Below are 22,615 nucleotides of genomic sequence, written 5' to 3' on the forward strand. Positions count from 1 at the left end.
CTAGGATAGGCAGGGCTACAAAGAGAAACTCTGTCTTGAAAAACCAACAAATAAAAAAGTGGGGTGTGTGTGTCTTAGGTTATAGTTAGTTCTAATAGATTTTGGAAAGGGAATCAGCTAGAACAAATAAAAACTTTCCACAAATATTGCAAAGATAAACAGCAGAAAACTTGAGGACCAGGAAAAATTACCGTTATTTCCCAAACAATACTTGATTTAATGGTGAATTAGCCATAGTTCTGACAGAGACAATTAGTAAGCATTGTTTAATTGTGCATCTTTAAAGAACTAAGAAAATCTACTTATTCAATCCAACGCATGATTCACATGCATGAGTCTATCCTCAGATAGCTCATTCAACACAGACATAAAGCCCAAGGGCTGTCTCGAGATCTCTAGTACCACACAAGCAGAATTTTATCCACTGAGCTGTTTCCCTTGCTCAGAACCTTTGTTGAACTCATTTGACCCACCACATTTGCATGGACACCAGCTGCGCGTTAGGAACTGTGCGAGGTAATGCACAGAGGAAATGAATAAAAAAGATCCCAAACCTTCGAAGAAGACACAGCGTCTATCATTTCTACATTTGGAAGGGAAAGCCACAGTTGAGAAGTCACAAATCATGATAATGATGATTGTTTCCTCATTTCTGCCTTTGTTCGCTGTGGCTTTACAGTGGCCTTCATTTGATATTTAAGCCTTGAGGTCACAGTGGGCTTAGTTTTCCCCTTGCTCAGCCCAGTGACTCACAGGTGACAGCTACAGATCTAGTATTCTATTATTAGCTTCTTCAAACCTGATTATTCTAAGAAACACTTTCTACCGACAACATGGTAATCATGTTTAAATATAACTCTCCCTGGTCAATCTAAATCTCCTGAATTTTAACCAAGTTTCCTTTTGTTTAGAGGTGACAATTTGTTTCTTTAAGTTAATTTTAACAATCCTAGTTGACTTTAACATGTAAGGGTGTGTGTGTGTGTGTGTGTGTGTGTGTGTGTGTGTGTGTGTGTGCGCATGCATCTGTCTGTCTGTCTGTCTGTCTAAAGCATATAACTCTGAGTAAAGATCACTGGCTCTCCCATTTGGGTTTCTTCATTCTCCAAATCCTGTCTGCACTGTCCAGGTTTTCTAGAGCTATGGTTGTCGGGATTAGAGCTGATGAGGGATATAGCAACTCCCAATTCATGGTTGTATAACTACAGCAGTGAGGGTGATTGAATGCTTCATATGTACCGAGTACCAGCCAACAAGCATGCTCCCTTTGATATGTATATCACTCCTATATGGTAGAGGTCCTATCATCTCATTTAACAAGAAGTCTCAGGTAGGATGAGTAATTTGGTCTAATTGCATCATTAAGCAAAGAAACAAGGTCTCAACCTCACCTGTCTGATCATAGCCTATGTATTTAGTCACTATATTAATATAAAATATATTTTAAGTTAGAAAAACAGAAAGTTTAGAATAAGAACCATTTCTGTATCCTATGCAACTCTGCTTCCCAGTCTTTCAGTAAATCAGGGCAATAAGACTGCAATTGCTCATTTTCTGTCTGCATATGCATTTCTGATTTAAAAAACAAGCCAGTCATAGAAAATGTCTGCTTCTGTGGAGTTGGAAATGCAAACCTATAGCTGACCTTTGGGCTACTTTTGCAATTTTGACAATAGGTCATTTATTCTATTTCATTTTTGTAGGTTCTGAAGAACGGGAAGGTACTTTTAAGTTAATTTATAATACAAAATGTCAATATAATGTGAAATGTAGGCTCAATTTTCACAGCAAACCTTTGTTGAAATTACTTGGCTCTTTCTCTTTTTATCCCTTCCAAACTGTAATAAAAACGAACATTAGTGTAAATATGGTCATGCTAAAATCTTTCCTGGTTTAGCTTCTATCTTACTCCTTCCCAGGACTATGTTTTTCTGCTGTTTTGTCATTCACTATATAATCATAACGATCAAGTGCCTAACTTCCATGGTAAATGGTTATCCAGTTTTCCAAAGAACTTGTTCCGATGATAGAATTTAGGACAAATCTCCATGCATGCCCATACACAAGAAAAAGATAATCGATTAACACGCTTTTTGAAAACAAGTAATTTTAAAAAACTCTACATTTTCTACATTTGGGTTAGGCAATTGAACTTTATTTTTGATATTAGAGGTTGATATCCCCGCCTACATAGCTCCAGGGATGAGTATTTGCTTTATTGATTTCTTGTCTTTCCTAGAAAGGACAATGAATGGTTTGCACCTATTGCTGTTCCCGTCTTCAGTGGGCAAATCACAGTTCCTGCAGTCTGTTTATTGAATTTGCCTTCATGGTCAATACAGATGGCTGTAATCAAATCAGTTCTGGAACAAGTTGCCCTGAATGCTGAAAGCTGCTATGAATGGATCAGCCTAAAGATGACGGAATCTATGCAACTGCCAGATAATTATTATGATTTACAAAATGAAAAATGCTTTAATTAATTTACTAGGAGGGAAGAAACTACATCAAAAGGACTAAAATGAAAAAATATAACCAAGGGCATTAAAATCCCTAAAGAGTTAGGCCTGAGGGAAAGATTTATAAATGGTGCCCAAATGACTTCATGCAGACCTACAGATCTAGCTAATGAGTGGTTGCTAAATAGGACAAACGCAGCTCACTATCCTTTTAGAAGGACATGAATTATAGATAATTATAGGTAAACTATCATTGCAATCTGAAATGTGATGTACATGACACGTTGGGCCTTTTGTTATCTCCCACAATAAGACTGAACATCCGCCAAGTTCACATTTGCAAGTGAATTAAAAAAAAAAAAAAGATCGAAGCCCAGTGTAATAAACCCAATGGAGCACCTACAATTTGCTTGCAGAATAATTTTGTTTTGTTTACATATTTAGAAATCACCTTCCTAATAAAAGGAAGCTGGAGAAAAGCATAAAGGTTCATGTCCACCTGCTCTGCAGAATTTAAGCCAGCAATACATTGTTTTCAGGATGAACTTGGTGTAAGTTAGAGAAAGTGCACACATATTTACTTCTGCTTGTCCTTTCTATAGTTGATCCTGGGTCTGGTTTGGTGCCTGAAGGTAAAAGTTTAGAGAAGGAGCTTGCCTGTCCAAATTTTTGACAACAGTCTGATATGGATGTAAAGACTGGAAAAAAATATACAAGTGCTACTTGATGATGAGATGATTTCATTCAGTCTCCACAGAGCCATAGAACCGATAAGACACAAACAGATGTATAAGAGGACATGTATTTTGGGTATTGTGCTTCCTGGTTCAGAAGTTTAAAAGGCCCTTGACATGCCAATGGCAAGCTGAAGAGCCAAGAAAGCTGACAGTATGACTTAGTTTTAGTTGCAGAAACCTGTGAATGAGAAGAGTGGATGGTTTCTACTCTACATCCAAGGACCATCAGGTCTGATGTCCAAGAGCAAGAAAAGAAGCACTTCTTAGCTGAAGAGAGAACAAACTGGACCTTCCTCTTATTTTTCATTTTTTACTGGATCTGCAATAGAATGTATGATACCTATCCCATTGGTAAGAGTAGATATTTACTTAATCTACTGATCAAATACTAATCTCTTACAGAAACACTCACACATATACCTAAAACAATAGTTTACTAATTATCTAGTCATCTAGGAGCCCAGTCAAGTTGACACACAAAATTAACTGCCACACCAGACCAAAAAACTCCAGGAAAAACTATGTTTTCTTTCAATGCATGAGTTATCCCCCAGACAGTAAGAAAATACTAAATAAGAATTATGTGCTCATTTGGATACCTCTTAGGATATGGAAATGAGTCATAAGAAATCCTATGATTAAGGGGTTTTGCCATTCATTCACTCCCTTATTCAAAAGTAAATGCATTGCAGGTACATATGTAATATATTTACTCACTCACTGGTTCATTAAAACAAACAAACAAACAAACAAAAAACACTGGGCATTGGGTATATACTGTAAGCCAGGAATTGAGGAAATTGAAAAGACCTGTTTTACCTTTATGGAGTTTAAAACCAGTCAGAGAAAAAGACACATTTGTGGGGAGGGGATGAATACACACATACACAATCTATAACCATGTAACAGTAACATTTATGTAAACACAGTTACAGATATTTGATAACCTACATGGAAGCTTTATGGTATATTATAATAAAGGGGATATGCCAGTGGTAAACCATCAGAGAGAGGAGAGGAGGGGGGAGAGAGAGAGAGAGAGAGAGAGAGAGAGAGAGAGAGAGAGAGAGAGAGAGAGAGAGAGAGGAGCAGGGTCCATGAGCTTAATCAAGTTGCATTTGAAAACGAGGAAAGGGCAAAACCTGTCCACGGGAAGCATGAAGACCATAGCAGGTACCCGGCAACCGTGGAAGGAGCAGGTGCAGTGAGACACTGAGGATAAGCATGGGGAATGTACCAGCTCCTACCACTGTCTCAGACTTTCCCTTGCTGTTTGTATGACAAAAGACGTGCTCAAAGTGCAAGAGCGATTTTATCAGTTAAAAAAACTATACGAAATGCTTCATGACTTTGTGTGTCAACCCTGCTCAGGGGCCATGCTAATCTTTTCTATATCGATCCAGTATTAGTACACATGCTGCTAAGATGAGCGCGTAAAGTCACATGCTCTCTTATAAGCACTCCATGGTTTATCCACCTCACCATGACAAGCATTTTATTTTATTTTATTATTTATTTGTTATACACAGGGTCTCACTGGGTATCTCTGGCTGTCCTGGAACTCCCGGTGTAGACCAGGCTGCTCTGGAACCCACAGAGATCTGTCTTTCTCTGCCTCCTAAATGCTAGGATTAAGTGTGCCATCACACCCAGAAGATTTTACCAATGCTTTTTTTATCAAAATAGTAGATGTCTTTCCTCATTGAAAGCATGAAGCTATTTACTCAAATGTGCTTTATATACTCTCCTCCCTGGAACCTCTCACGCATTACATGAGAGGACATATCATTTGCCTTTCAATGGAACACTATCATCCTTATTATTTCATTTTACTTGGCTACTAACGCCAAGGACTCAATTAAAGTAAATTACTTTTCAGAGTTGAAAGACTGATTCCCTTTGAAAACATTCTTTGGGGGTCAATAGTGGTCACAGGCTTAAGAATTTGGGACTGGGAATTAATGAGGGCTGACAGGACAATGTATTAGTGACATGCTGGGCATAGGAATTGCTGCCCTCACTTCAAAGAAAACAACATCTGGGAAGAATCTTCATACTTCCTTTCATATGACAGCCCTTCTAGATTCATCCACCAAACACACAAGAAGAGCCCCATGGCTAAGGAGCTTGAAGGAGTAGACTTGGCAATGTCTCAGAGATTTTTCTTGTAGTACTCCAAGTATAAAGTTGTGAGCACAAATGGATCTAGTTTTTAATCTACTTTTCTCATAATCGTATCAACAGAACACATTCTGTATAATCCAAGGCACACTCAAAGCAGAGATTTCATTAAAAGATAACTATATTATTCTATTGGGGGCTGGAGAGAAGGCTCAGTGGTTAAGAGCATTTGCTGTTCTGACAGGGGACCCGCACTCAGTTTTCAGCACTTACATCCAGTAGTTCACAGCTCCAGTTGCAGGGGATCCAAAACCCTCTTGAGTCTCTATGGATACCAGGTACACGTGTGATACACATACATATATGCAGGTACTCACACATACACGTAAAATGAAAGCAAATATATGTTTAGAAAGTGTCACATTTCATAAAGACTTAATATCTAATACCATGGAAGTTCCAGATAGCTACTTAGCATATTCTCTTGGCTAATTGGGTTCAAATGTTGGCTTTTGTGAAATGTTCAAAAAGGTCACCTCATTAAGTAGTCTTCACAAATACACAGACTTAGAATGACCTCATATGGATAAAATTATATAATACTTGTAAGTGGCAATAAACTGTGGGGGTTTTGTAAGTCAGAAGTGGCAAAAAAAAACCTTGTACAGTGCCATGCCATTGGCTATGTCTTACATCTCAGTTACTGCTGATTTTGAAAACTGCACACTATTGGATGTCATGGTCCTAAAATTCTAAAGTTATAAAGTTCATTATAGATGACATGTGAGCTTAGTCATGGTCATCTTGTTGATGTCATCTTTCTTTTTCAAGGAGGAAAACAATCTATAATGGATATTTTCTTAGTCAACTTCTCATTTTAGACTTTAGTGACCCATCAGTCAATCTAGGAACCACTTTCTATCTCTATCTATTTGGGGAAAAAATTCCAAACAGTAACTGTGTGCCGATACTAAGCCACTGGGTTTCAACAGTGAAACAGACAATGTGGCTGTACACATCACAGACAGACAATATCACATTTTCGGATAGATAACACAATGATGCTATCTAAAGAATAAGACAAAGCAGGCAGAGGGGGAGACTATTTTAATGGAAGGCCATGGAAGGCCTTCTGAAGCAGCTGGGGGCTTTCCCTCTTCTGAAATTACCGTCCACACTTTCAATGTATAAAATGTAAGTACTTCCCATGCAGTACTGATTCTCGGTTCATCCATCTTCCCCCTACTGCTTATTTCTACTAGGGTTTGCATCTCAGAGAGTGAGTTATGAGGGGGCTGATAATGCTATTTCTGTTGACAGCTTTACAAAGAGGCTTGGCTGAAAAGAAGTCTAACAATAACAGATAAAAAAGGTATTCCTGGATTCTAATGACAGACCTTTTTCTGTGGCACCTTGGGCTCACATCTGCAGATAACTGAGAATGACTAGATTTTCTGATTGATTTCAGTTTTTTTACAGGTTCTGGGGATATATTTGATGCTTATCATTTATAATAGATGATATACTTTTGTAGCCATTTCATTTGTTCATTTCTGAATCTGCTAGGTAGACATCTTGAATCTTTAGTAATTAACTCACATTTTGATATTCCATTAAACCAACAGGAAGATAAATGTATTCAAGCTATATGTTGTATATTTTCTGATGATGATAGTTTAATTAACATTAAATTACTCCCCAACTCCTTGACTATCCAAAAGACTTGACTACCAAAGACTACCAAAGACTACCAAAGACTATCACTATATTGCTGACAAAAAAATTTGGACAATCTAACAGTTTCAAAGTCCTGTTTGCATTATGATGGTGTTGAATTCTATAGAACAAAGAAATAATTCTGAAGGAAGTAGTTATAGGAACAAAGGAGAAAGAGCACAGAGACCCAGAATAATTGGAAATAAAGATACAAGGCATTGTGTGTCATAAAATCTCACGGGGAGTTAAATGGAATTCTATACCTGCTATCAGGAGTCAAATTTCCTTGAGGGCTCCTTCTTACACATCCTGGTCATGTAATCTTAAGTGATGAAGGGACATTTCTAGAAATCAAGTTTTGGATCAGACTATAAGACTCTCCCTGTCTAACTTCCTAAGTGTATAATTTACTGGGCAGCTCCCCTGCACTGTGGAGTATTTAGACTCCAAGAAGAGAGTATTCACTCTTAGGGCAGTAAACTTCTTTCATGCAAGACCATATGACTGATACAATGTCCTTTTGTTGAATTGAAATCTAGCTCTACTTCCATTTCTATAACAGAAACTGAATCACACTTTGGGGGGACTCCTTTTATACAGCATTTTGACTGTACACATATATTTCAACTCTATGTGTGTGCTGGACCTGTAATTTAATATTTTTGGAGGGCATGGGAGAAAGCCAGGAAGAAAAAGAGGCCTTAGCCTTGTTCTCTGATACAGAATTTCCTTGAGTTCGTCCCTATAACAGCTATTGAGGGAGGTTTTGGTAAAATGGCTCTTTAGCTGACATCCTGCTGTTGTTCCGTGTGCTGATCATTCAGCAGCCTCCCAAGGAGGAGTGGAATAACCGTGAAGACAGTATTAAGGTACTCATGGGGTCTCTAGACACTATGTTATCAAATATTGTCACATCTTCATTTTTACCCTTCTCATTACTGACAAGCTGACTGCTTGGAAAATGATTTCTTGTATGTTTTGACCAGCCCTTATAGTATTTGCCACTGAAACGTCTATGAATTGAACAATTCATACAACTATTTTGTAGCCCTCCATGAAATCTTATAGGCTGAAAGTTTCTTCTGATGGTTTTGTGTGACCCAGGATTCCTAGATTATCCAGGCCTTCACCTACTGGATGCCCTCCAGCCAAAGACATTTAAACATGCTTACATAATTATCACCTACTCAGGTATATGGATACTACTCCTGGTGATCTGGTCACTACTCTCAGTTCAGTATAATTTTATAGACATTTAACATTTGATTGCAAACAAGGTCAATCAAACCTCTTAGCTCATGACTAACATTCAAGGCAAAATATCCTGTGATCTGCTCTTATACAACTGATGATTTTTTAACCTCAAGGCAGGATTTTATATCTTTCTACAGCAAATTTCATCCTAATGATATTTTTGGTTGTTGTTCAGCCTCTAAAGAGCATTCTGCACCAGGACTTTTTCATCCATCATACCAGCAGCTATTCCTCCCAGATTTGCAGCACGCACAGGTTTGGAGAGCACAGTGTAATGATCATCTCAGAACTGGGCTCTCTTTTCTGACCTTTGGAGCTCTTTCCTGGGGAGGGCTCTTTCCTACAGGGGAATCATAGGACTGTTAGTTGAAAATAGCTCAGCAGCAAACCAATCCTGTTGTGTCTGTCTCTCGAACCTACTTCCTGACAACTGGTTATCAATCAGTTAAATGAACAAATGATGAATAAGGCTTGTTTAGCCATATCTACACATAGAGCCATCTGATTTTACATTAATTTTTAAAACCATCATCAACTTTAAGAACACATTAAATATAACTACAGAGAATAGAATCAATGCAGTCACTATATGGCTTCATCAATATATTGCAGATATACTTGAACTATGTGTTACTCTGTAGTCTATTTCTCCTTTGTGTGTATGTGTTTTTATGTGTGTGTATATAGGCCAGGGGTCAATGTTGAGTGTCTTCTTCACTCACTCTTCACCTCATTTTTGGAGACAAAACCTCTCACTAAACCTGGAAGTCATTGACTTGACTAGAGGCTGGCCAGCCAGCCCCAGAAGTCTTGTTTCTGTTCCTGATATGCTGGAGGCATGACTATCTGGATTTTTCATGTGGGTGCTAGAGATGGAACTCAAATCTGTGTGCTTTTAACAGGTTAGTAATACTCCATATGTAAATATACCACATTTTCTTTAACCATTCTTCAGTCAAGGGGCAACTAAGTTGTTTCCAGGTTCTGGCTATTGTGAATAAAGCAATGCTATCAAAAAATTTGAAGGCAAGTGGATGGAACTAGAAAAAAAATCATCCTGAGTGAGGAAACCCAAATCTAGAAAGACAAACACAGTATGTACTCACTCGTGAGTGGATAGTAGCTGTAAAGGAAAGGATAACCAGGGTACAATCCACAGGCCCAGAGAAGCAATGTAACAAGTAGAGCCCAAGGAGGGACACATGGATCTTCCTGGGAAGGGGAAATTGATCTCTTGGGTGGAATGGGGCAGGTGGGGATGGGAACTTAAGGGACTTGTTTAGGGGTTGGATGGATCAGGAGAGTACTGAAAGAGATGATTGAAAAGGGAGGGCATATTACAAAGGAAACTCCCGTGAATCTACAAGGATGACCCCAGCTAAGACTCCTAGCAATAGTGAATATGCAGCCTGAACTGGCCATCTTCTGTGATCAAATTGGTGACTATCCCAATTGTCATCAGAAAGTCTTCATCTAGTAACTGTTGGAAACAGATGCAGAGACCCATAGCCAAACATTAGGTCGAGTTCAGGGAATCCTGCTAAAGAGAGGGAAGGATTGTAAGAGCCAGAGGGATCAAGGGCATCACAAGAAAACCCACAGAAACAACTAACCTGGTTCATAGGAGCTCATGGAGTCTGAACCAACAACCAGGGAGCCTGCATGGGACTGAACTAAGCCCTCTACATAGATGTATAGCTTGGTCTGCTTGTGGGACTCCTAACAATGGGAGAGGAGGCTGTCTCTAATGCTTTGGCTGGCTCTTGGAAACCTGTTCCTCATACTGGATTGCCTTACCCAGACTTAATACAAGGGGAGGTGCTTAGTCTTACTGCAACTTGATATGCCATGCTTTGTTGATACCCATGGAAAGCCCGTCCCTTTCTGAACAGAAACAGAGGAGTAGATGGGGGGGTGCAGGGAGGTGGGGGAGGAAATGGAAAAGTAGAGGGAGGGGAGATTGCAGTTGGGATATAAAATAAATTAAATTAAAAAGAAGGAAAAAAGAGAAACAACCTGCATGCTTGTGGGGCAACACTTTACTGGTTGAGTCATCTCCTCAGATCTTCCCTTCCCAGCTCTGAAATTGTGATAACTTTCTATGGATTAGACTTGTGAGGAGCCTTGTAAGAAACTCTTGTTTTAAACATGAAAATAATACTTAAAATGTTTTATTGAGTAGGGTCTGGTATACAAGCATTCACCCTTAAGTTTCTACTTCAGTGAGGGCTCACTTAAAGTTCCCTTTCCAATGTCAAATTCATTTTGTCTCTCTCTGCATAATTCTACAGCAACCTGGTTGCTACTGCTTTCATGGTAAGAGTTTATATCTACCAAAGCTTGCCTTTCCACTTTTTCACAATCATTTTGGTTCCCTTAGCCTCTTCATTAATTTTAATGTACGCTTATAAAAGTCCATGAAAAACTCTTTTGAAATATTATATTGGCTTTAGAGTTCCAACTAGAAGCTAAATGACATCTTTATGATACCCAGCCAGCCCATTTTAGTTATGGTATATGATTTTATTTACTCACATCTTTGTCCATAATGTTTTTTGTTCAACTTATGCCTAAATAACTTTGCAGGAACTTTGCTTTTTTTCAAGAAAGCATCATACAGATATGTGAATGTGCATGTGACATTTATACATACAACATATATACTGCATCTGCACTATGTATTCTACACAGATATTAAGTGTATCAGGATGCTATTAGTGTCCCTATTATCAATCTAGTAACTTTGATGAGTGCTTTGATGGTTTATCTTAGCATCTTCTATGTATCTAAACTCATAGGTGATATGTAACTCACTATCTTTTTCAACCAGTATGTCTTATATTTTTTTTGCTTATCTTTTTGCATCAGCCAGGATCCTATTATATTTTGAATATAAGTAATGATACAGACTTGCCAAGTTCTGAATAGATAAGTAGCCATTTAAAGACATCTCCATCTGTAATTTTGCTAATGTGATTTACCTTTCAATCTTAAGAGCACTGAATTTTACCAACTGCATTTTAAGCACATCATGTGCTTTCCCCTTTAACATGTCAACAGTAAGGGTTTCCACATGTTGAAACATTCATTCATGCCTATGATTACAACTCATATTTATGGCCCTATGAATCCTGATATAATTAGTTGAAAGTCCTGTTTGCCACAAGATTTTTCAAAGTGGAAATAATAAAACATCAGTCTTTCCACTAGAGATCATGTGCTTGCATGTACACACACAGTATTCACACAAATTTATATAAATACACATATGTAGTCAGCTACACACAAAGACTTACATAAATAATTTACACATACATACAAAACGAAAACTCTAGATAAAGGTATGTCTATTTTATTTCAGACCAGTCACCGAAGTTCTCATTTGTGTTAGCATTGAATTTTAATAACTAGTTCTAACTGCCATGTATCATAAATCGGTGTAACAGTGAGAACAAAATAAAGTAAGATTCTACAGACTTTTAAGTGAGTCTAAATAGCATTAAGAACAACATTCTTTCTGGCCAACCACTATGATGTCCTCTTAAGAACATTACTTAAAATCTCCAAAGCTCATTTTCTCTCTGGTAATCACGAGCTTGGAGTGAAGTGGCACCGGAGGAAAAAAAGGACCTGCTATAAATGGTATTTGAAAATTTCTTATGTGAATTCACAGTGTTGCTAGGGAACATGGCTTCTTAGCATTTGGAAAGCTAAAAAATCAAGCCTCTTACTTCTTTTGGTCATAGAAATATATATTGTGAACCTGATTTAAGAGAGTTGGAAATAAACTGGCTTAAAATATTTGGATAACCACAACTTTCATTTTGTGTCCAACTTTTTCTTAAATAGTGTGTTCGATTCATGCCAATAAATATAGGGATGTAAGACTTATTATCTTTGATTGTTAGGATACCATGTAAGTGAGTTGTCAGGATAATGGCTAAGAGTTCAGTGGTTGTCCATTTTGTATTATTGGTTATATTGGAAAATAGGGTGCCCAGATACATGGTTGGTGAAAACATCACTGTGGGCACTGTCCCCATGAGATTAGGGCTTGAACTGAAAGAATGAGTAACGTGGGTTGCTCTCCCTGGAATGGGTGTGATTCATCAGTTGATGGCCTGGATAGAACAAAATGGTTTCGCTCTGTCTATCAGGGCGGAGGCTTCACTGCCTTCACATGAGGACATTGACTCTAGCTCTTGGATTCACACTAAAACACTGGAATTCTATGGCTTTTAACTTCGCTTACCTTAGGAGAGATTGTCTGGATCTCAGCTTTTCAGAGTCAGACTGAGACTAAACCATTTGCTACCCTATGCCAGAGAGTCTATATTTAAAGGATAGTGCTGCCATTCGTCCCTATGAGGTGCTTGGTGAGCTAATTCATGCTCTAAGACCTCAATTTCCTCATCTTTAAAATAGGAAAGGCAACATTACCCATCCAACTGGGTTTTAGGCAAACTAAATGAGCTGCTGTATAGAAAATGCCTGATAGAATGTCTGACCATTGAAGTGTTTAATACATTTTAGCTGATTAATATTGGAGTGATTGTGCATTTGATCATTCTTTTATTAGAGATTGTGTTTTCAGAAAGCATTATTAAAAAATTCTACAAATTCTAGGGATGGATAAGCCACTAAGAAACTCACAGCCTCCTGCTAAATGCACCTATAGCATTACCAGGAACCCTAGTACGTTGAAAAATATGTATACAAAAAGAAAGTAACAAAACAAAGGTAGTATCTAAGGGTGATTGGGCACACCCATAAAATTAAACAGAAAGGAGTATCATTTAAATGAGCTATTGAATATACATTCAAGAGTGTTTGTATCAAAAGAACGATATACATATGAAAAAACACAGTATAATTTCTTCTACTTCATAAAAAATGCTGACTGCCAAGTGAGATTGATGTTATAGGTATCAGTGTGAAAGTAAACACCACAAAAACTCAGAAACTGGAAGTGAAGAACAATTCTGTATGCAAATTGAAACCACCAGGGGGACCTAGGTAGGTGGAATATAATTATTCAGCCTGGAAAGCACCCAGGATTCTAGATCAATAATATGCCCACGTTTTTTTTTTTTTTTTTTTTTTTAAAGTTCCAGGCAGTTTTAAGTGGTCAAAAGTATTCAGAAATTTCTCATTAGATTTTTATGACCACAAAAGATTTTGAAAGTACATACAATGTCAAAACCAAACAGACAGAGGGGCAGAGTGAGGAGAGAAGAACATAGTATCCTCTATTGATATCCATATTTCATCTTTTTATAGTACAGAAAAGGGTTACATTGAAATAGGATGACAGAAATGAGTGAGTTCCTCCTGATGGGCACAAAATATCAGAGCATTATTTTCCCCTCAAACTACACTATTCAACTTCCCATTACAGGAAAAGAATAGAAAAGCTCTGATAATGAGTTTCATTAGAGAAATGTACTTGAAGCATTTGCTGCAATGTAGAAATAGATTTTTGACAATGACACTGAACTAAATCTTTGCAATTATTTTTACAGTATTTTAGGCTGGAGCTATCTGGGCCAAGTGAGTCATTTCTTGAGCCATGAACTCTGCTCTTTTGTAAAGGATGTTCTTTTTTGTCTAACGGCCTGTTTACTAGGGCCAGCAGCCAGGAGTCTGTATCTTAAAAAGGTATGATGTCATATACCAAGGCTAGTCAACTAGAGGCATTGGCACCACTGGGGACTTAGGACAGTGGACAACATTGCTCCTTTTCAGTTTATAATGAAAAATGCTCACTGTTGCTACTCTGCTATCTGAGATGGTGAGTTTGGAACAAGAAGTCCTACGTCATGCCCACACAGAAAGATGAGAGGTAAATATTTGCTTGTTCTAAGCTGTCTCTTTTTAGATCATTCTGTTCCAAGCTACAGCGAGAACAGTAAGTCTGTCTGATTTTTTTGTGGGATACAATTCCCAAATGACTACACAGACCCAATTTATATCAAACTTTCTCCCAGGGGCCTGTTATTAGCATTGAGTGAACTAATTCATCTAAGGTAGAATACATACTAACTTAATGAATAAAGGCTATATAAGACTGTCTTGAGCATCCATGTATTATACAATAGGTCTATGGTGTTTGCTTTATGTCTGAACCTGCCCGAAAAGAATAATCCTGAAGTTTCTGCCAGGTATCTAATCCTATCTATACATATTTTCCTATTCCCTGCTGTGAACTCTCTACGATGAATCATGTCAGATGATTTGCAGTGCTCTGAAGGCACCTAACTTTCAGCTCTTTCCTAGCCTTCCTTTCAGCCTGGATTGTTCTTATTTTACATTATCCAGCAAAAAGATAGTATTTCTTCAAGATTCAACTCAAATGTCTGCTCACCTACATGACCCTCATTAACTTCTGGACAGAGTTGTGCATTTCCTACATCATGCTTCATTTGAGTCTTTCCTATTTCTATTACAGCAGATAGACTGTGCCACAACTTCTTTCTCATTCACACTAGAAAGAGCTCCGTGAATGGAGACCACATAGCCTCTGTGGGTGCCTTAATTTTGTATGCCATTTGTTTGTACTTCTTTCCCATCATCTTCCTATCTAGAGTACAAATTAGTAGCCAGCAATTTTCATTTGTTAAACTCTCTTCTCTCAGTCAGCATAGAACTTTGATATTGTTTCTTCTCATCCTTAACAGACTCGAGTCCAGGTCTGATCTGAATGCTTTTCAAAGCACGAAGTATATCAAATAAGAGCTATTTATTATTGTCACAGTGTTCTGTCACTGTCACATGTTACTGGCTTTGTATTTTAACCTTTGTAGATGGCAATATGCCTTTTTGTCACATTTAGACTAACCAAATTATTTTTTTTCTGTCAGAGTTAAAGTTTGAGGTTGATCGCTGAAATTGTGGAAACCAATTCTCTTTAAAGTGTGAGTGTCGTAGGATGAGGAAAAGGGAACAGTGAAGAGCTGAAGAGAACAACCTATTGACTATGTCTTAGCTTCAGAAGAAGCTGGAGCCAGAGTGTAAGATCCAGGAATTATGGCTTACAGGAATAAATATAACAATAAGAGACAAAGAACTGTGCTATTTATATATCCATATTGTTTTGCTTTTTCCTGGATCTCGCTCTGTAGACCAGGCTGGCCTTGAACTCACAGAGATCTGCCTGGCTCTGCCTCCCCAGTGCTGGGATTAAAGGTGTGCGCCACCACCACCACCACCACCACCACCACCACCACCACCACCACCGCCTGGCTTGTTTTGCTTTTAACTCCAAGCATAACCCTTCCCCTCTTTGGGCCTCATTTACTTCATCTGTTAAGTAAGAAGACTACACATGAGTCTGTTAAGCGCCACCAAGGCCGTTTTTGCAATTTGTGCCGAGCATTTTGTTTATTTGCTTCATTAGAATGTTAAATTTGGGTTTTTTCCAACTTTGTTGTCACCACAAATGGTTGTAAGCGATAATATCTGCATAATCACAGCTTTGAGGAACTAGTTACATATTTCTAAATGCACATTAAATTCATGGAATTCAGGGCCTTTAAAAGTGCCTCCATACACATATAGAATAATAGTTACTCATATTTAGATGAAGCTTAGTGTCATCCATGGCTAGCCTGAGCTCTTCACTTGCATTAGTTCATACAAGCCTCAGCACGTCCAATTCCCCCCTCATTTTACAGATGGGGATTAGTGGCAGAAGGAGGTTAAGAACTTTTGCATATTTGTGCTGTTCCTAAGTGGCAGAGCTGGGATCCAAACCTAGCCAGGCTATAACCACACTTAACCAAGGGACTGGAAGACACAGCTGTCCCTTCTGGCCCTACATCCTCTGATTGTGCTTTTCTGTGGGGCAATTTCTGAGCCCCTAAGAGTGTACTTATATGCCTACTCTGCTGAATAGCTTCCTATCCAGGAGAGTCTGCTTAGATTGTGATTTTTTTTCAGTCTTTTTACTGTCCTTTCATTACAATTACATAAAATTGCTTACTTTATCACAAATTCAGAAGTCAAATTTTAGTGCATTCTCAGAAACTGTCTTATCTAATAGTCCTGTGGGTTCCATCCATTCTTGGCTACTAAAGGGAATATGAAGTCACCACATTCAATGGAATCAGTGTGTCCCTAGAATTTTACAATTTATGAGCTGCTAACACTAAGGCATCCCTTCCTGCCCCCCTGATGCTGGTCATTCAGCTTCCAGATAAAAATTTCTAATAGGGTGAGCAGATTATCCCCACTATTGGGATTTCCATTCATTGGCAAGTATACTCAACTTTCTTTAGAGAGTCAAATATGTCACATGTGAAGTAATTTCTTTTTCAAGACACACACACATATAAATATATTAGATAACATTAAGTTTTGGTGAAAGCCATCTACTTCACAGTAGAAGGCAATTTAGAAAACTGAAATTAAATATTGACTATAATCTCAGAGATCCATCACTATTAACAGTGATTTTTTAACAACATTTGCTTTCATTTTTCATCTCAATGTGAATGTATATGTATCTGCTAGTGTTTTACATATATAAGTTCCAAATTAACTTTGCATTTGTCACATGTTTATATTTTCTGTGTGTAATAAGAATCCCTCTGGTATCACATACAGATGAATGAAATTTCAACTATGTTTCAGAACACTAGATATCACAAAGGTAAGATTTTTTTTTTTTTACTGACAAGAGTAGCAAAGACCAAACTTCTCCCCCTTCCTAAAATAAGAATATTAATATAAAATGTGTGAATTGATTTGCACATTAGGAAATGAGAGCCAGAAATCTCTGAGAAATAGTAAACAATCCAATTTCTACAGATGCCCCAGTTTATTGACCAGAGAGATTTTTGTAAGGCTGTAGTGAAGGAAGAAGGAATTCAGGTAGAGTACAAGACTATCTGACTTGAGGAGACAGACCTGAGAGTCTGGGAAGATCAAGGTTCACAGAGTACAGACAGGTATGTAAATGTGGCAGATACAGATAAAACCTCAAAGATGCATAGAAGCCAGTTTAGTGTGGCTGATATATTCTGCATCCTAATAAACTTATCTGGGGGTCAGAGAACAGAACAGCCACTAGATTAGACACAGAGACCAGAAAATGGTGGCACACTCACCTTTAATCCTATCATCACTTGGGAGGCAGAGATACAGATGGATCTCTGCCAGTTCAAGGCCACACTGGGAACAAAGCCAATCCAGGCAGCACATGCCTTTAATCCCAGCACTTGAGATCTCATGTCTTTGCTTGGGAAGGACACACACCTTTAATCTCAGGAAGTGATGGCAGGAAGCAGAAAGTTATATAAGGTGTGAGGACCAGGAACCATTGGCTTTTTAGCAGCAGTTCAGCAGAGACACTTTTGGGTGAGGACTCAGAGGCTTCCAGTCTGAGGAAACAGGATCAACTGAGGAGTTGGCGAGGTGAGGTTGGCGGTGGCTTGTTCTGCTTCTCTAAACTTCCAGCATTCACCCAATACCCAGCTCCAGGTTTTTTTTTTTTTAATAAGACCTTTTAAAATTCATGTTACAGTTTAGAATCTTGTCAGTTGTATTTAAACAAATGTAGTAAGTTTTTCCTAGGGTCTATGACCTTTTCATCCACAGGTTTTTGATAGGGTTTACAGAAGAAGCCATGAATTCCCTCCTGTGGAATAGGTCTCAAATCCAATCAGAGAATGGTTGGTTATTCCCATATCACTCATGCCTTTATTGCACCAGTGGGCATGTCTTGCCTGGCAGGTTAGTATTCTCGTTTGTAGGTTCATAGCTGAGTAAGATCTTATGCTGCTTTTCTTCCGGATGCCTGCATAATACTATAAAAGCTAGTCAGAGGGAGGAGGTTTCCAGCTCAGCTTCATCTTGATTTCTCTATATGTTGTGATGACAGTGTGTAGTGTTTTCAGCAATAGGGCCTTATCAACGAGTTCTCCTGAGCACTAAGGGGAATGACAAGAGCCTGTATTTTTGGAAGCTTCTCTTTGCAATGAACTATGGGAAGTACTGAGAATAAGTGACAGCTGAGTTCTCACCCTTAAACAGGACATTGATATCACTCCTTCTAAGGCTCAGGGAATATTACAGAAGAGGATAAAGAAAGAATGGAAGAGCCAGAGACTCTTCTGGGCATGGCATAACCATTACAATCATCATCTCAAAGCAGCTGCATCTGTCTGAACTGGGCTTTTACAAGACTGGGCCCATCATCAGTCAGTCATGGATCAGGTCAGAGGGAAATACACAGGACCACAACCCACCCTGCTGAACTATTGGCTATTGGTGGATTCTGGGAGAAAGGCAGTCATGGTCTTCACTTGTGTTCCTATAGATGTGTCTACTGGGTTCTAACGGATAATTTGAAACTCACTGGCCACACAGAAATCCTTGGTCAAACTCAGTGGATCATAAGATAAAAATAAAACAACACCACCATGAAAAAGGGATGTCTATGGATGAGGAGCTAACAGAAGTGCAAGTTTCCAGAATGCACTATATACATGAATAAAATTGTCAAGAAAATCCAATAAAAGTTAGATTATAATGCCTCCTCAAAAGAGTCACAGAAAATTGCTTAAGGATTCATTTGAACAATGATCATCAGTATACTCGATTCTAGGGAAAGAACCACCTGAAAGAATTAATGAGAATTAATAGGATACCCAGGGCTCACACGGGCTAAGGAACAGTGCTGTTCCTATCTTCCCAGCTGGAATTAGGGAGAACACACAGAAGGACCTCGCCTCATTAGCGGGAAGTAATTCTCCTTTGATGTTACCATGGCTGTCTTCTAGCCTAACATAACTTAAAAATGAGTATGTTTCCAAGTGACTCAACTGCACTCAAGAAAACAGCTCAAGACTATTTGTAGGGATACAAAAACACACAGCATCAAATGAGATACAAATGTGCAATGTCTGATATTCGATCAGAAACTGCCAGGCGTGAGAGCACACTGGGAACATGAGACAATAAGGGATAAAATAATCAGCTAAACTGCTCAGAGCTTACAGATATTGGAAGTAGTGTATGAGGACGGTAGGGGAAAAAAAGAAAAACGTTAGTTAGAAGTCTATTCCCTGTGCTACAATCAGAACGGCAGAAACAAAAGGCTCAACTCAAAGTGACAGAGGTCAGAACTCTGTCTGGGGTGAAAAACACAGAATAGGGAAAAGAGCGAACTCGGTCATACAAGGAAGTCATTAGTAAACCAAACAATAGATCCTTTTGTAGCTAGAGTTTTCCTGCCTGGCCCACAGTCAGGACAAATCTTTGTCACCCGCCAGTCCCACAGCCGCTCAGATCCAACCAAGTAAACACAGAGACTTATATTGCTTACAAACTGTATGGCCGTGGCAGGCTTCTTGCTAACTGTTGTTATAGCTTAAATTAATCCATTTTTATAAATCTATACATTGCCACGTGGCTCGTGGCTTATCGGCATCTTTACATGCTGCTTGTCCTGGTGGCGGCTGGCAGTGTCTCTGACTCAGCCTTTCACTTCCCAGAATTCTTCTCCTCCTTGTCCCGCCTATACTTCTTCCTGCCTGACTACTGGCCAATCAGTGTTTTATTTACTAACCAATCAGAGCAACACATTTGCCATACAGAACATCCCACAGCACTTCCCCTTTTCTTTCTTTTTTTTTTAAAAAAAGGAAGGTTTTAACCTTAACAAAGTAAAATTACACATAATTTGGGAATTTGGGCGTAGCTTTTCTTACTACTTTTTGTTGGAGGGGGGCGCTGTATCTTATGGGGACACAAAGAAAATTTTAGGATTATGGAATAGTCCATGAGGCTGTATTATCTGAGCCAGTTGTCTTTAAACCATTTTAGATGTTGGATCATCTGGGCCATGGTGCCATAAGAGACCTTTCAGGGGGTTTTGGCTGGTCAAACCTGATGTATCTTAATCTGGAACAAATCCATAGCCTCTTGCTTTCTGTGAAACAAAAAAAAGAGCCTCCTTTTTAAGGCAACATATCCTTACATCCAAATTTTGAAGTCAAGGTATCTTTAAAATATACATATTGGTTTAACTCAACGTCTTTTATGATCAAATTTTTTTTGTAGTTAAAAATCCCAAATACAACATAATCCAGATTCTCTGTGTAATATTTATCTTTATGTGGCTTATTTTTTTATATTAATTTTACTGTCTCTTTAAAGACTTTATTTTTTAAAACTATGTATTTGTTTATATAACTGCATATATCATCTTTTTTGTCTCTTTTAAGCCTACGTATATTTTATATACATTGTAAACTACTACATCTGAATCAGTCTTATTGAGAATCTACTGTTTTAAACTGTAGTATTTGTAAGACTGAAAAGGCACTATGGCTGTTGGCTCCACCCACGTCAGCTTCCCAACATGGCGGTGGTACGTTTACCGCCAGCTCTGGGAGCTATCATGGGTCTATGTTTTTATCTAAGCACCGTGTAGCCCAAAAACCTTTTTTTTTTTGTTTTGTACTAGCAAAGGCTAAATCCACCACGCAGCTTAATGTGCCACTTGCAGAGGCCTCATACCCACCATACTGCAGGTCAAGTGTGCACGCTAGGAACCTGCCAGTAGTTCAAACCGGCAGGCTGCTGCTCATTTGAGAGACAATTAGGAAGCTGTTTTTAGCTTCGTTTTAGAATCTTTTTTCAGGTTTTAGGTGGAAACTCTTGCCCCACGTTGGGTGCCATTTGTAGCTAGAGTTTTCCTGCCTGGCCCACAGTCATCCTACAACATCCTACAACATCCTACCCTGTTTATTTATTTGAAATAAAACCCAGGGGCACAAAAGAAAGATGCAGAGTGTCAGTGACTCATGAGACTGGAAGCTGCTGAGTATGTCAACTGAAGTCCCCAGAAAAGGCAGAAGAAAGCCAGAAAGAATCATGAGTAGATAGTGACTGAAGGGTTTCCAGATTCGAGGACAACTATAATATTTTGTTTAAGTAGTATGCTGCATTCGAGTCCCTTCCAGCTCTAAAATTCTACATTTTAGATTGTTTTCTCTATCAAGGGTTGCAATCCCATCCAAAGACTTTCTTCTGTGACCGCCAAAACCTGCTTAACAAAGATTGGATTAAAAAGGGATGCATTTTTAATGGGTGCAGGTGTTCTGTAGATGTTAAAGATACATGGTTTTCACTGATGTCGCTGGGTTTGAACATCTGAACAAATTATGTTTAGAAGTTTCCAGCATATATGCACAAAACTGCTTGATCTCTCACACTTCATGGAGCTGATTCAAACTGATGGCTCCTATGAAACGAAGATGAGCTCTGAAGTCTGCTAAAGCATGTGCCAGCTTACAACCAGTGGGGACATGGAGCTAATTTTAACCCCATCATCTCCCAACTAATCAAACAGGTTTATATTCTAAGTGGTATGTCAGACATTTGATGTTGAGGGGCTTGTTTGTGCAGTTTGGGAGAACATGAAAAGTGTATCAATTAAGAGATGCCAACAAGATCATCCTTAGGTATTTAAAATACATAGGTGGGTCCATTGGACATTGCTGGACAAAAAAAACCTCCATAACCACTTAACCTGCCCCCAAACAATACAATTTTATACTTTAATTTTTATACATCTTAAATCACAATGAAATGAAAACTAACAATCTATGTGCTAGTAGTATCCGTATATGTTTATAAAATAATGTTTTATGTATTTTAGACATTGAAATGCTCTTATGGCTTTCTGGATTGAATTGGACACCTCTGAATTTACTTAACTTTTTCAGAAGAGAGACAGAACTGTAAGACGGAGCTCGATATTACTGAAAAAGTAAACTAGTGGCAGTAAATGTCAAAATTCCCCTTCATATGGCATCTCTAATTATAAATTGACACTACTGAAGCATTGACAGCTTCCATGATATTGCAAGCATCCTCAGGCTGTTGCAGCTGCAGCCTAATCTCTACCCTCTCTCCTCCATTTGTTTTTCCTTCCTGACATTTGATTAGTCAACAGTGCTAGCTAGCGCTGGTGTTCCCCCGAGCCACCCTCCAGTTCAAAATCCAGAGCGCTTGACGTTGCCCTGGAAGTGGGTAGGGAGAGCGGCCTTGGCTTTCAGAGTGAGATCTGCATTTATCAATCACACCGCAGCTGCTTGGGAACTGGCCTTTGCAGAGGTGAAGTTGGTCTGCTCCCTGGGAAAAAAGGAAAGCCGTTTGAGATGAAAATGGAGGCAAAACAATTTAGGCAGCTGGAAAGGCTTCTGAGAACTGGAAAGATTGGATTTCCAGGGCTTGCACAATGCAGCAGAGATGGTTTAAATCTGTGAGAAGCAGACAGGAGAACAGCTTCAGGTCAGTTTAAAAATGGAATCTGGGGAG

At 38.7% G+C, this 22,615-nt stretch overlaps 1 non-coding gene across 1 annotated transcript; it reads right to left on the bottom strand.

The window, feature by feature from the left end:
- Nucleotides 1–4,522: 4,522 nt before the first annotated feature.
- LOC131895403 (U6 spliceosomal RNA) lies at nucleotides 4,523–4,629 on the bottom strand. Its single transcript, XR_009375164.1, has one exon. It is a non-coding gene; the product is annotated as a U6 spliceosomal RNA (small nuclear RNA).
- Nucleotides 4,630–22,615: the final 17,986 nt, after the last annotated feature.

Source organism: Peromyscus eremicus, chromosome 18 (genome assembly GCF_949786415.1).
Source record: "Peromyscus eremicus chromosome 18, PerEre_H2_v1, whole genome shotgun sequence".
NCBI classification, from domain to species: domain Eukaryota; kingdom Metazoa; phylum Chordata; class Mammalia; order Rodentia; family Cricetidae; genus Peromyscus; species Peromyscus eremicus.